A 13235-nucleotide genomic window follows, 5' to 3' on the forward strand; every position below is an offset into this window, starting at 1 on the left:
ATTCAGCTAATCAAGAATGACAAGTAGGAAAAGCAAAGGAAAAAAAAATTCAACAGAGTAAGACAGTCCATTCAAAATGGTAATAAACTCGATTGTCATCTTATTTCGCTCTTGACATTCCCTGGCATTTGCTCATGTCAATCATTTGGTATAGTTTGTCAGCTGAATATCAAAACAATCACAGCAAGCAAATAAATATAAAAGTCTGAGAAAATATACTCAGACAGGAGTCATAGCTATGTATGAATGGCAGGCACCCAGTGATACTGATGATTGAATTTTATTTTGTGACTAGAAGGTGAAGAATCCTTCCTCTCAATTATATGTAGTTGAACATACTGTGATTTTTCTCATGTTAAACACACACACAGCATCTAAGCAGTTTGGAAATATTTCATTCTATAGTGGTTAACTCATCAAATTAACTTTCTAAGACAATTATGCAGACAAACATGCCTAGTTTAAGTTCAGAATGAATTAGTCAGGATCTAAAACATCAACCATCATGACACCTCAATGGGCAGGAACCACCTCATCAGGAATCTTCATTGTTCATTTTTTGCTTAAATAAATTTCATCATCATTGAGGAAAAGGTAATTCCTTTCTGTAAATGGCAAACTTTACTCAGAAAATCCAGTGAACTGATTTGTTCATATTCTATCAATTGAAACCATTTCAAAGATCAATAAAGCCATGAGAATATATATTTTGAACAAATAATTCATAGCATTATTTTAGGGGAAAAATTTTCATCCATTCAAACAGATTATACTTAGGTTTGCAGCATATAAGAATTCAGTTGTCTTTTAAGGCTCTCAATAATAAAAGTATCACCTAATTTGGAAAAATAAGTGCCTGGCAAGTTGATGTCCCCACGAATTTAGTGCCTGCCTTCTGCAAAATGCATAAGTTAATGTATCTCTTTCCCTATTGGTCAATTACAGAAAACACTCTATTTTTAGGTAGAAAAGAATTTTCCCCAGTGCTGAGGAACTGAATTTGCGATTCCAAGTGTGTCCTGGTGGATCATTCCTTCCGTGCTTTATCTGAACTCCACAGGATTTTGTTTGGAGCCACAGAGAATCAAATCCTCCTACTTGGTTTTCATTGATTCTCAACTCAGCAAGGTTATGCCCAAATTAATGAGAATATCACTCAAAAGATCACACAGAAATCAAAGAGGACAGATTTCTAAGAGCCCTAAATTATCTCGGAAATTCAGAGAAGCAAACTGTAGCAGCCACACACAGAGAAGTTCTGCGTGCTACTAACCACCACAAAGAACTGTTAAATTCAGGCTTATACTGCTATATAGTACTTCCTAACTTTTTCTCAAATAATAAACAGAAGTAACACATTTTTTTCCTGTGAATAAATATGAAAAATATTTTCCTGGAATTAATATAAACATTAAATCCAACCAGTGTCAAGTGATTAGACATACTTAATATATAAAGAGTATATTCCCCATTAAAATGCAGCTTAATTCAATTTTTCAACATTTTTAAGGACAACATTCCTTATAACACCCTGAAAGTAAATCACTGAGTAGTTAGTATTTTTTTTTCTTTGCAGTTCATTTGCATTCTCCTTAGCTAATAGTATTTGAAGAAATCATTGTCATAACTGATAAAGGACTTTTATCCCAAATATACAAAGAACTCTTAAAACTCAACAATAACAAATAGTCTGATTTAAAAATGGCTCAAAGACTTTAACGTAAACCTTACCAAAGGAAATATAAAAATGGCAAATAAGTATATGAAAAGATGCTCTATATCATATATCAGTAGGAGAGTGCAAAGAAAACAACAATGAAATACCACTAGACACCTATTAGAATGGACAAAATCTGGAACACTGACAAAGGCAATTGCTGGTGAGGATGTGGAACAACAGGAATTTTCATTCCTTGGTCATAGGAATGCAAAATGATACAGCCAGTTTGGAAGATAGTTCAGCGGTTTCTTAAAAAAACTAAACTTACTCTTACCTTACAACCCAGCAACCATTCTTCTTGGTATTTACCCAAAGGAGTTGAAAAGTGTCCTCACAAAAATCTGTACATGGATGTTTATAGAAGTTTGATTTTTTTATTTGTTATTTTTTAAATAATTGCTAAAACTTGGAAGCAACCAAGATGCCCTTCAGTAGGTGAATGGATAAATAAACTATGGTACATCCAGACAATGGAATATTATTTGGCACTAAAATAAAATGACCAGCCAAGTCATGAAAAGACATGAAGGAAACTTAAATACATATTACCAAGTAGAAGAAGCCAGTCTGAAAAGCTACATCTTGTATGATGGCAAATATATGACTTGCTGGAGAAGGTAAAACCATAAATACAATAAAAAGATCAGTGGCTTCCAGGAGTTAAAGGGGAGAGAGGAATGAATAGGCAAAGTGTGCATGATACACATTCAAAGTGTGCAGGATACACGTTCTGCATGATACAACAACGATGGCTATATGTCATTATGTATTTGTTCAAATGAAAGAATATATTATACCATATTATATCAAGAGTGAATTCTAATGTAAAATATGGAATTTGGGTGATAATAGTCAGTGTAAGGTCATCAATTATAACAAATTTATAATTTTGATAGAGGATGTTTATAATGAAAAATTTATGCACAGTGGACAGTATTCGAGAAATCTCTGTAGTTTCCACCCCATTCTACTAGAATCCTAATACTGTGCATAAAATAATAAATTAAAAAAAATAAATATATATATATTTTTCAAAATACACTGCAGGTCAGAAAGGACTGGCATGATATATTCAGCATGCTAAATAGGAAAAATATGCAGTGAAGAATTCTTTATTTAACAAAGTTATCATTAAGAATAGGAGAGATAAAGAGCTTCCAGGACAAACAAAAACTAAGGGAATTTGAGAGCACTAAACCAGCTCTGTAAGAAACATTAAAAGGAAGTCTTTGATTGCTTCTCGGCCTTTTGGCTAAGATCAAGTGTAAAAGGAAGTCTTTGAGAGGAAAGAGAGCCCAAAAGTAACAAAGACCAGAAAGGAACAGAGACATCTACAAGAACAGTACAGGTAATACAATGGTACTAAATTCATATCTTTCACTAATTACTCTGAATGTAAATGGACTAAATGCTCCAAACAAAACACAAGGGTATCAGAATATATAAAAAAATGAAACCCATTGATAAACAGCTTACAAGAGACTCATTTTAGACCCAAACTCACCTCTAGATTGAAACTGAGGATAAAATAGAGATCCATTTATCATGCTAAAGGATATCAAAAGAAAGCTGGATTAGCCATCCTTATATCAGACAAAGTATATTTTTAAACTAAAGACTGTAATAAGAGATGGAGAACACAATAAGAAGATCTAACATTTGTAAATATACCCCTAACTTGGGTGTGGCCAAATATATAAATCAAATAAAAACAAAATTAAAGAAACTCATGAATAATAATAATGGAAGGGGATTCTAACACCCCACTCATAGCAACAGACAGATCATCTAAGCAGAAGATCAACAAAGATCTTCCTCAAAAACAAGGGCTTTTAATGACACACTGGACCAGATGGACTTAACAGATATATTCAGAGCATTTCATCCTTACAGAAACAGAATACAAATTCTTCTCAAGCATACATGGAGCATTCTCCAGAACTGATCACATACTGGGTCGCAAATCAAGTCTCAACCAGGTCAAAAATACTGATATTATACCATCCATATTTTCAGACCACAATGCTTAAAACTCAAAGTCAACCACAAGAAAAAATTTGGAAGGACCACGAATGCATGGTGGTTAAAGTGCAACCTATTAAAGAATTAATGGGCCAACCATGAAATTAAAGAATTAAAAAAAAAATGCATGGAAGCAAATAAAGATACAACAGTTCAGAATCTTTGGAATGTAGCAAAGACAGTCCGAAGAAGGAAGTATATACAAATACAGGCTTTCCTCAAGAAACAATCTCAAATACACAACCTAACCTTTCACCTAAAGGAGCTGGAAAAAGAACAACAAATAAAGCCTAAATCTTCAGGAGAAAAGAATAATAAAGATGAGAGCAGAAATCAATGATATACAAAAAACAAAACAAAACAAATCAAAACAACAACAACAAAAAAACAGTAGAACGGGTCAACAAAACTAAGAGTGCCTTCTTTAAAAGAACTAATAAGATTGATAAACCCCTAGCCAGATTTATCAAAAAGAGAAAAGAAAGGAGTCAAATAATAAAATTATGAATGAATTATGAGCAATTATATGTCAACAAATTGGAAAAAAATGGATGCATTCCTAGAAACATATAAACTACCAAAACTGAAACAACAAAAAACAGAAAAATTTGCACAGATCCATAACCACCAAGCAAATTGAAGCAGTAATCAAAAATCTCCCAACAAACAAGAGTCCAGGGCTAGATGTCTTCCCAGGGGAATCCTATCAAAGATTTAAAGAATAATTAATATCAATTCTTCTGAAATCATTTCAAAAAAGAGGATTTGGAAGGAAAACTTCTAAACTCATTCTATGAGATCAGCATTACCTTGATCATAAAACCAGACAATGAAAAAAAAAAAAAAAAACAGACAATGACCCCACTAAAAGGAGAATTACAGACCAATATCCCTGATGAACATGATGTAAAAGTTCTCAACAAGATACTAGCTAATAGGATCCAAAAGTGCATTAAAAGGATTATTCACAATGAGCAAGTGGTATTTATTTCTGGGGTGCAAGGGAAGTTCAACATCCATAAATCAATCCAGTGATACACCGCATTAATAAAAGAAAGGACAAGAACTGTATGATCCTCAGAATAGATGCAGAAAAAGCATTTGACAAAATACAACATCCTTTCTTGATTAAAAAAAAAAAATACTCTACTGTTTAGGGATTGAGGGAACATACCTCAATACCATAAAAGCCATTTATGAAAAACCAGTGAATATCATCTTCAATGGGAAAAAACTGAGGACTTTTCCTTTAAGGTCAGGAATATGACAGGTATGTCCACTTCTATCACTATTATTCAACACAGTATTGGAAGTCCTAGCCTCAGCAGACAACTCAAAGAAATAAAAGGCATCTAAATCAGCAAAAAGGAGTCAAACTTTCACTCTCTGCAGATAGTATGAAGCATTATGTAAAAAACTCCAAAGACTTCATTCCAAAATTGCTAGAACTGATACAGGACTTCATCAGTCTCAGGATATAAAATCAATGCACAGAAGTCAGTTGCATTTCTATACATTAACAATGAAGCAGAAGAAAGAGAAGTTAAGAAATTGATCCCATTTGCAGTCACTCCAAACCCATGAAATACCTAGGCATAAAGACAACCAAAGAAGTAAAGAATCTATACTCTGAAAACTTTGTGAAAGAAATTGAAACACACACACACACATACACACACACACATACACACACACACAAAGAAACAAGAAAACATGGATTGGAAGAAAAAATATTATTAATATGTATATGCTACCCAAAGCATTTTCACACATTTAATTCAATCTCTATCAAAATGCCATCATCACTTTCACATAACTGGAACAATCTTAAAATTTGTATGGAACAAGAAAATACCCCAAATAGTCAAAGGACTGTTGGAAAAAAAACCAAAGCTGGTGACATCACAATTCCAGACTTCAAGCTGTATTTCAAAGCTGTGATCATCAAGACAGTATGGTACTGGCACAATGACAGATGCATAGATCAATGGAACAGAATAGAGAACAGAAATGGACCCTCAACTAATCTTTGACAAAGAAGGAAAGAATATTCAATGGAAAAAACCTTCTTCAACAAATGGCTTTGGGAAAATTGGACAGCTACATGCAGAAGAATGAAACTGGAACAGTTCCTTACACCATACACAAAGATGAATTCAAAATGAATGGAAGACCTCAGTGTGAGACAGGAAACCATCAAAGTCCTAAAGAACACAGGCAGCAACCTGTCTGACTTCAACCACAGCAACTTCTTACTGGATATGTCTCCAAAAGCAAAAGAAACAAAAGCTTAAAATGAACTATTGAGACTTCATCAAGATAAAAAACTTTTGCACAGTAAAGGAAACAGTCAACAAAACTAAAGGTGACTTATGGAATGGAAGAAGATATCTGGCAAATGTCTTAACAGATAAAGGGCGAGCATCCAAAATCTATAAACAACTTATCAAACTCAACATCCAAACAAACAAACAAACAAAACAGTCAAGAAATGAGCAGAAGACATGAACAGACATTTCTCCAAAGAAGACATACAAATGGCTAACAGAAAAAAATGCTCAATATTACTCAACATCAGGGAAATACAAATCAAAACACCAGTAGAATGGTTGAAATTAACAACTCAGGAAACAAAAGATATTGATGAGGATGCAGAGAAAGGGGAACCCTTCTACACTGTGAGAGTGCAAACTGGTGCAGCCATTCTGGAAAACAGTATGGAGGTTCCTCAAAAAGTTAAAAATAGAACTACACTAGGACCCAGCAACTGAAGTACTAGGTATTTATCTAAAGGATACAAACAGTGATTCAAAGGGACACATGTAGCCTAATGTTTATGGCAGCAGTGTCCTCAATGGCCAAACTATCAAAGAAGCCCAGATGTCCATTAACAGATGAATGGATAAAAAAGAGGTCATATATATCCCATATATAATGGAATATTATATGTCATCGGAAAGAATAAAGTCTTGCCATTTGCAATGACATGGTTAGAACTAGAGGGTATTATCCTAAGAGAAATAAGAAAGACAAATACCATATGACTTAACTCATATGTAGAATTTAAGAAAAAAAAGAGATGAATATAGGGGAATGGAAGGAAAAAAATAAAATAAGATGAAAATAGGGAGGCAAATCATAAGAGTCTTAACTACAGGAAACAAATTGAGGGTTGCTGGAGGGGGTGTGGGTGGGTGGAAAGGATAATTAGGTGAAGGGCATTAAGGAGGATACTTACATGCAATTGATGAATCAATAAATTCTATCCCTGACATAAAAAATACAATGTATGTTAACTAAATTGAATTTACATAAAGAATAAAAAACAGAAACAAAAATAAATACACTCAAATGTGTAAAATTTATGTTAATTTTCCAAATTAAGTAAAATTTAAAGTCCTTCCTATCTCTAAAAACCATTTTCCAGATTGCAATTATATTTTCAATGGTACTTATGCATGGCTTTAAATTTTAATATATTTTCTTCCATTTTCCACTTATTTTATACCTAAATTAGTCTATAATTGTTAAAATATATTACTTCTTAATATTGTCTTTTTATTACATTAAAAGCAAACTTTAAGAGCAGAAACTATTTTGGTTAGGACTTTAGATTTTGTGTTTAAGCATTAAGGGCAGAAAAATAGCTAACAATATGTTTTCTGTATCCCTAAAGGAAAAAAAATTCCACTAAGTTAAATTATATGTTTTATAACTTTTGTGACAGAACATTAAGAGGAAATGAATACCTAGCAAGTAAAACTCATAAAAATAAAAAAGGATCTTGCTTATTTAAACAATCCTAAACAAAAATTTGCTTCTTGGAAGAAATGCATAACTTTGTGGCAGAGAAGCCTGTTGCAGCAGTGATATATGAAGATAAATCTAAAAGGCATGGTAAGTTTTTTTTTATCTGATAATAAAAAGATGGTGTAATAACTCCTTATTATCTAATACACTAGTTTTCTATTGAGACCACTTTTAGAATAAAAGATTTTTATTGTTCAGTAGATTGTATTTCAGTTAAAGAATGACAAATTAAATATGACTATATAAATATTTTAGATATTTTTATAAGTTGTATTTAAAATTAAAATAAAAGATAAAAATCTGGTATCTTTAAAAGGACATTTTGAAAAGAGGTTCTTCTATGGGATAGGAGAGAAATATATTTTGAATAGAAGCTGTTGCTACTAACACCTAAGGAATGAACCTAGTTTGGCATATTCAGGATCCAGTAAATGAGCCAATGTGAACAGAACAAAAGCATTACACAATCTTTCTGCAGAAGATGAACAGATAGGAGAATTACCTAAAATCAGCAGAAACTGATGACTGATTAAAGTTAGGTGTTGAGAAAAAAACAGGATTGAGTTCAAACTTGAGAAACTGTGTAGATAATTTTAACACATTAATTAGATAGGAAACAGAGAGGGGATTAATGATTTTTGGAGAAAATATTATAAATATTAAAGGACAAGCAAAAGGAAGACCAGTGAGCAGTAAGATATAGGACCTGAGGTTCATATGAGTCACAGAGAAACTAGGTATAGGGCTTCAAATTTGGGAATCACCAGCACATATATTATAATTAATGGTATAAGAAGACACAAGACTGATTAGAAAGGGCAAACCCTGAAGAACTTCAGCATTTTCTAAAGGGGGAGAAATCAGAGAGGGAGATGAACAATGAGAGACTATGGACAGCAGGAAACAAACTGAGGGTTTCAGCGGGGAGGGAAGTGGGGTTTGCGGTAACAGGGTGATGGGTATTGAGGAAAGCACTTGTTGTAATGAGCACTGGATGTTATACCAAGTAATGAATCACTGAACAGTACATCAAAAATTAACAATGTATTATACAGTGGCTAACTGAACATAATGAAAAAAAAAAAAAAAGAAAAGAACTACTACATTTAAGGGATAAGGGAAAAAAAAAAAAAGATGAAATGGAGATTGAGAAGTCTGTCAGAGAAGTGGAGGAAACCAAAGGAGTGCATTCTCATCTGAGCCAAAAAGAATTTCAGGAAGGAGCAGTTAGAGGGTCAGACGCTGCTAAAAGTTCAAGAAAGATGAAAAATGCCCACTATATTGAGCAAAGAGATTTCATTGAAATCAGTGTCAGAGGACTAGTATATGTAGAAACCAGAATGCAGTGAGTTGATGGGAAATCGGGAGGCAAAGAAAATAACAGTAATCAAAGGAATTTGATTATGAAGAGAAGCTTGAATGGGTTGCAGTTAAATACAGGGTCAGAGAAGCTTTTTAGTTTTGATAAGATGAAGTGAGGTAAGGTGAGCTAAGTTAACATAAGGTAAAATAAGATAAAATTGCGTCTACTTAAATGTACCAGTAGTAGGTGATAGAAGTACCAATAAAATATTAAATAAAAAGAGAAAAGAAATAATTCATGAATTAATAGCCTACATATGTGTGAAAAGATGGGATTCTAAACTCAAGTAAAGGAATTAACTAAAGCCAGTGGGAGGGACACCTCAATGGCTTAGAATCTGGAACCCAGATTTACAAGATTTATGAGCTGTGTGACCTGGTTTAAATAATTTAATCTGTCTGTGTCCCAGTTTCTTCATTTGAAAAATGAGGAAAATGTTATTTACTTCAAAGGGTTTTTGGAAAGATCAAGTGGGCAATACTCATAATGCACTCAAACCATGTCTATTACATAGTAAACTTCCAAAATATTTTTATTGTTATTGTTATTACAATATTAACAACTGAAATAAAACAACAATACCAGCAACTGAATGGATAGCTGGGCATGTATTTAGGATTGTAAAGGTATACAAACCAATAAGTATTTGAAATAAGATGTTCAACATCATTAGGGAAATGCAAATCAAAACCACAATGAGATACTATCTCACACCTATTATAATGGTTATTAGTAAATGGAAAATCAAAAGAGTATGGGAAGATGTATAGAAATTGGAATCCTTATACACTGTTGGTGGGTATATAAAATGTGGTTGCAATGGAAAATAGTATGGCAGTTCTCTCAAAAATATTAAAAATAGAATTACCTTATGACCTTGCAATTTCACTTCTGGGCATATACTCCAAAGAACTGAAAACAGAGTTTTGAACTGATATTTCGTACACTCATGTTTATAGAAACATTGATCACAAAAGTCAAAAGGTGGAAGCAACCTAAGTTCTACAGTGGATGATGGATTTAAAAAAGGATGTATATACATACAATTCAGCCTTAGAAAGGAAGAAAAATCTGACACATGCTACATACACCCTGGATGAACCTTGATGATCTTGTGCTAAATGAAATAAGTCAGTATTCTATGATTCCACTTATGTAAGATGCCTGTAGTAGACAAATTCAGAGTCAGAAAATAGAATTGCAGTTGCTAGAGACTGGGGAAGGTGGTAGTGGGGCATTACCGTTTAAAGGGTAGAGTTTTAGTTTTTCTTTTTTTTTTTTTTTTAAGATTTTTTTTATTTATTTGACAGAGAGAGAGAGATCACAAGTAGGCAGAGGGGGGAAGCAGGCTCCCTGCTGAGCAGAGAGCCCAATGCAGGGCTCGATCCCAGGACCTTGGGATCATGACCTGAGCTGAAGGCAGAGGCTTAACCCACTGAGCCACCCAGGTGCCCCGAGTTTTAGTTTTTCAAGATGAGAAGAAATTTGGAGATAGATGGTAGTGAAAATTGCACAATAATGCAAATATACCAATATTACTGAACTACACACTTTAAAATGGATAAGATAATAAATTTTATGTTGCATGTATTTTGCCACAATTTAGAAAGTTTTTAAAAAGATTATAGGGTCTGTGGGCAGCAGCAAGTTGTTAAAGTTTTAGTGCTGTGGATTCTATCACCTCTGTGAATTAAAAAATAATCATCTCTTATGACTGAAGATAGTAAGTGTTAGGATCTGAGGTTTGAGAAAGAGAGGTAAGGATTCTTCCATTAATTTTCTCATATTTGTATTCTTACTAAAATAAAACTGACTATAGATTATTCTTTTGCATTAATACATATTTAGCTATAATATTTCATTTATAGGTGAGAAATAAAGTGGGGGGAAACAACATTATAACAGCTATTTCTTTTTTTTTTAAGATTTTATTTATTTATTTGATAGACAGAAATTACAAGTAGTCAAAGAGGCAGGCAGGGAGAGAGGAGGAAGCAGACTCCCCACTGAGCAGAGAGCCTGAATGCAGAGCTTGATCCCAGGACCCTGAGACCATGGCCTGAGCCGAAGGCAGAGGCTTTAACCCAGTGAGCCACCCAGGTGCTCCTATAACAGCTATTTCTTATTCTATAATTTGGCCTATTGAGAACATTTGCTGATATGCAAATAATGCTGATTCACCAACTTCAAATCGAATTAACCAAATGTCAACAAAGTTTACACTGTTTTCTCATGACCATCAATCTTAGACTTTCACAGTTAACCAGAGCTACAATTCTTTATTAGGAAACCTCTCCCATTAAATCCAAAAATCAAAAGCCTGAAACTTTTATCAGGTCTTAGCTACAGGAAGATCTAGTTTCATCAGTTTATACCTTGGTTGCCAATCTCCACACCACAGAGATTTATAGTCAGCAAAAGACATGGTCCATGCACTTAAAGCTGTTAAAATCGAAAATGAGGATTTTTGTCCCAAACCATTTAGGACTTAAACTTCTTAAATTGTACATCAATAACTTGAAATGAGATTGTTTTGTATTTATGTGAATCAATTCTACTTAAAATGTAGGCAGTGGCTTTTCCAACAGCATTTACTAGGTAATTTTTGCTTTCAGGACTCAGGTGTCTAAATGCCTACTGGTCCGAATGTGTTTTCTAGGCATTGTCTGCCAATGTGCAATTTGCACCTTCATAAATGTGTACACCAGTAGGGCTTAGGGATGAATAATTGGATGGAGTATCACACTATTTCTTTGGGTCATAAAGTACATTGGGGATCCTATGGTAAAAACCATAAGTATAAGAGTACTTTGTGTTACTGGAAGATATCCAAGTCCTGTAGTGGTTGGACAAACTATAATCAGTCCCTAATGCTGTTCATAATTGTTCTTTTTTTCTTTGGCATGAATGACAAAGAATACACCATGAAAAATACTGTGTGTTTTTAAAAGAAAATTAGGTAAAATTCTATGATTAACAGCTAATCATAGGAATTTCTGACAAAACCTAAATAACAGTTAAACCAAGCCAGATTTTTCATTAACATTTATGTGTGTATCATGGAAATGGTTTTTTAAATTACATTTTTACACAAACTTTGTATTTCAGTTAGCAGTCAGTTATTTCTAAACAAATTATCTACTATTTCCTAAAGTCTAAAAGTTTAGGTAAGAATACAAAATTTTATTGGTAGTAATTGCTAAGAGGTACACTCAGATGGAATTTATTTTTCTCCTGATTTCAAAATAAAGATTTCAAATATTTCAAAAAAAACACAAAAATTTCAAAAAATTCAAATAAAGATTTCAAATACTACATGTCTGTGCTTTATGAGTAAAAGTGTTTTCATTACCTTCACTGATGCTAGATATTTGTTGAAATTGCTTGGAATTTGAGCTGATGACTGGTGACGACTTTTATTTACATGTTCTGTTCCAGCTGAAGTAAATTTTCACTTGAACTCTGTTTGTTGCCTTTCATGTTTTGTTAGTAGGATCGTTTTTGACCTCTCTGCAACTCACAGTCATGTGATGTGAGACATTCTTTGTCATCACTGTTGGGGTCATAAAGCAAACTTCTATTATATATCTACTCCCTTGCAAATGTCACTTCCATCTAAACAAGCTCATTGTCCTTTCCAATCCCTTCCCACTTATGGATGAGTAAGGGGATCAGAGGATCCTGAACACCAGCTAATGAGCATTCGGATTTTACATTCTACTTCCAGCACCTCTCTAGGCTTGCTTCCCAGAGTCTTTGCTTTACTAGATAGATAGGCCAGGTTCACTATGGTAACAGGACAAACTCCTGTATTTTCTCTTATGCCTACTGAAGTGATGGTAATTTAGATTTTATTTGCTTCTGAAATTTATCTTTGTTTCCTGAAAATCCCTTTCCTTAGCTCCATGTATACCCGCAAGAGGGTGGCTTGGAATTGTTCCCTATCCAGAACGTCTCAGTGGCCTCTTCCAGATCAGGACCTTTGATGCCTTGCTTGTTCCTAGGGATGAAATTAAGGCAATTTTCTCCCTATATAAACATCCTTGATGAAATTCCTCAGGCAAACTCAGGTTCAACAAACATAAAACATAATTCTTCATGGAAAAAAAAAGGGCACAACACATCAGAATGGGTCATGAAGACAGGTATAGCACACTCAGACAAAAGAAAAATCACATAATTGTTTCATATAAGCACATGAGTGGATTGTGGGAATGGAAATAGAATGAGACTTTACATTCTAGGAATGACAATGTGACTCCTTCAGATATGTAGCTCACTTTCCCATTATTATATATTAGCAAGTGGTACTGTAAAAAC

This window comes from Martes martes (genome assembly GCF_963455335.1).
Source record: "Martes martes genome assembly, chromosome: 2".
NCBI lineage: Eukaryota > Metazoa > Chordata > Mammalia > Carnivora > Mustelidae > Martes > Martes martes.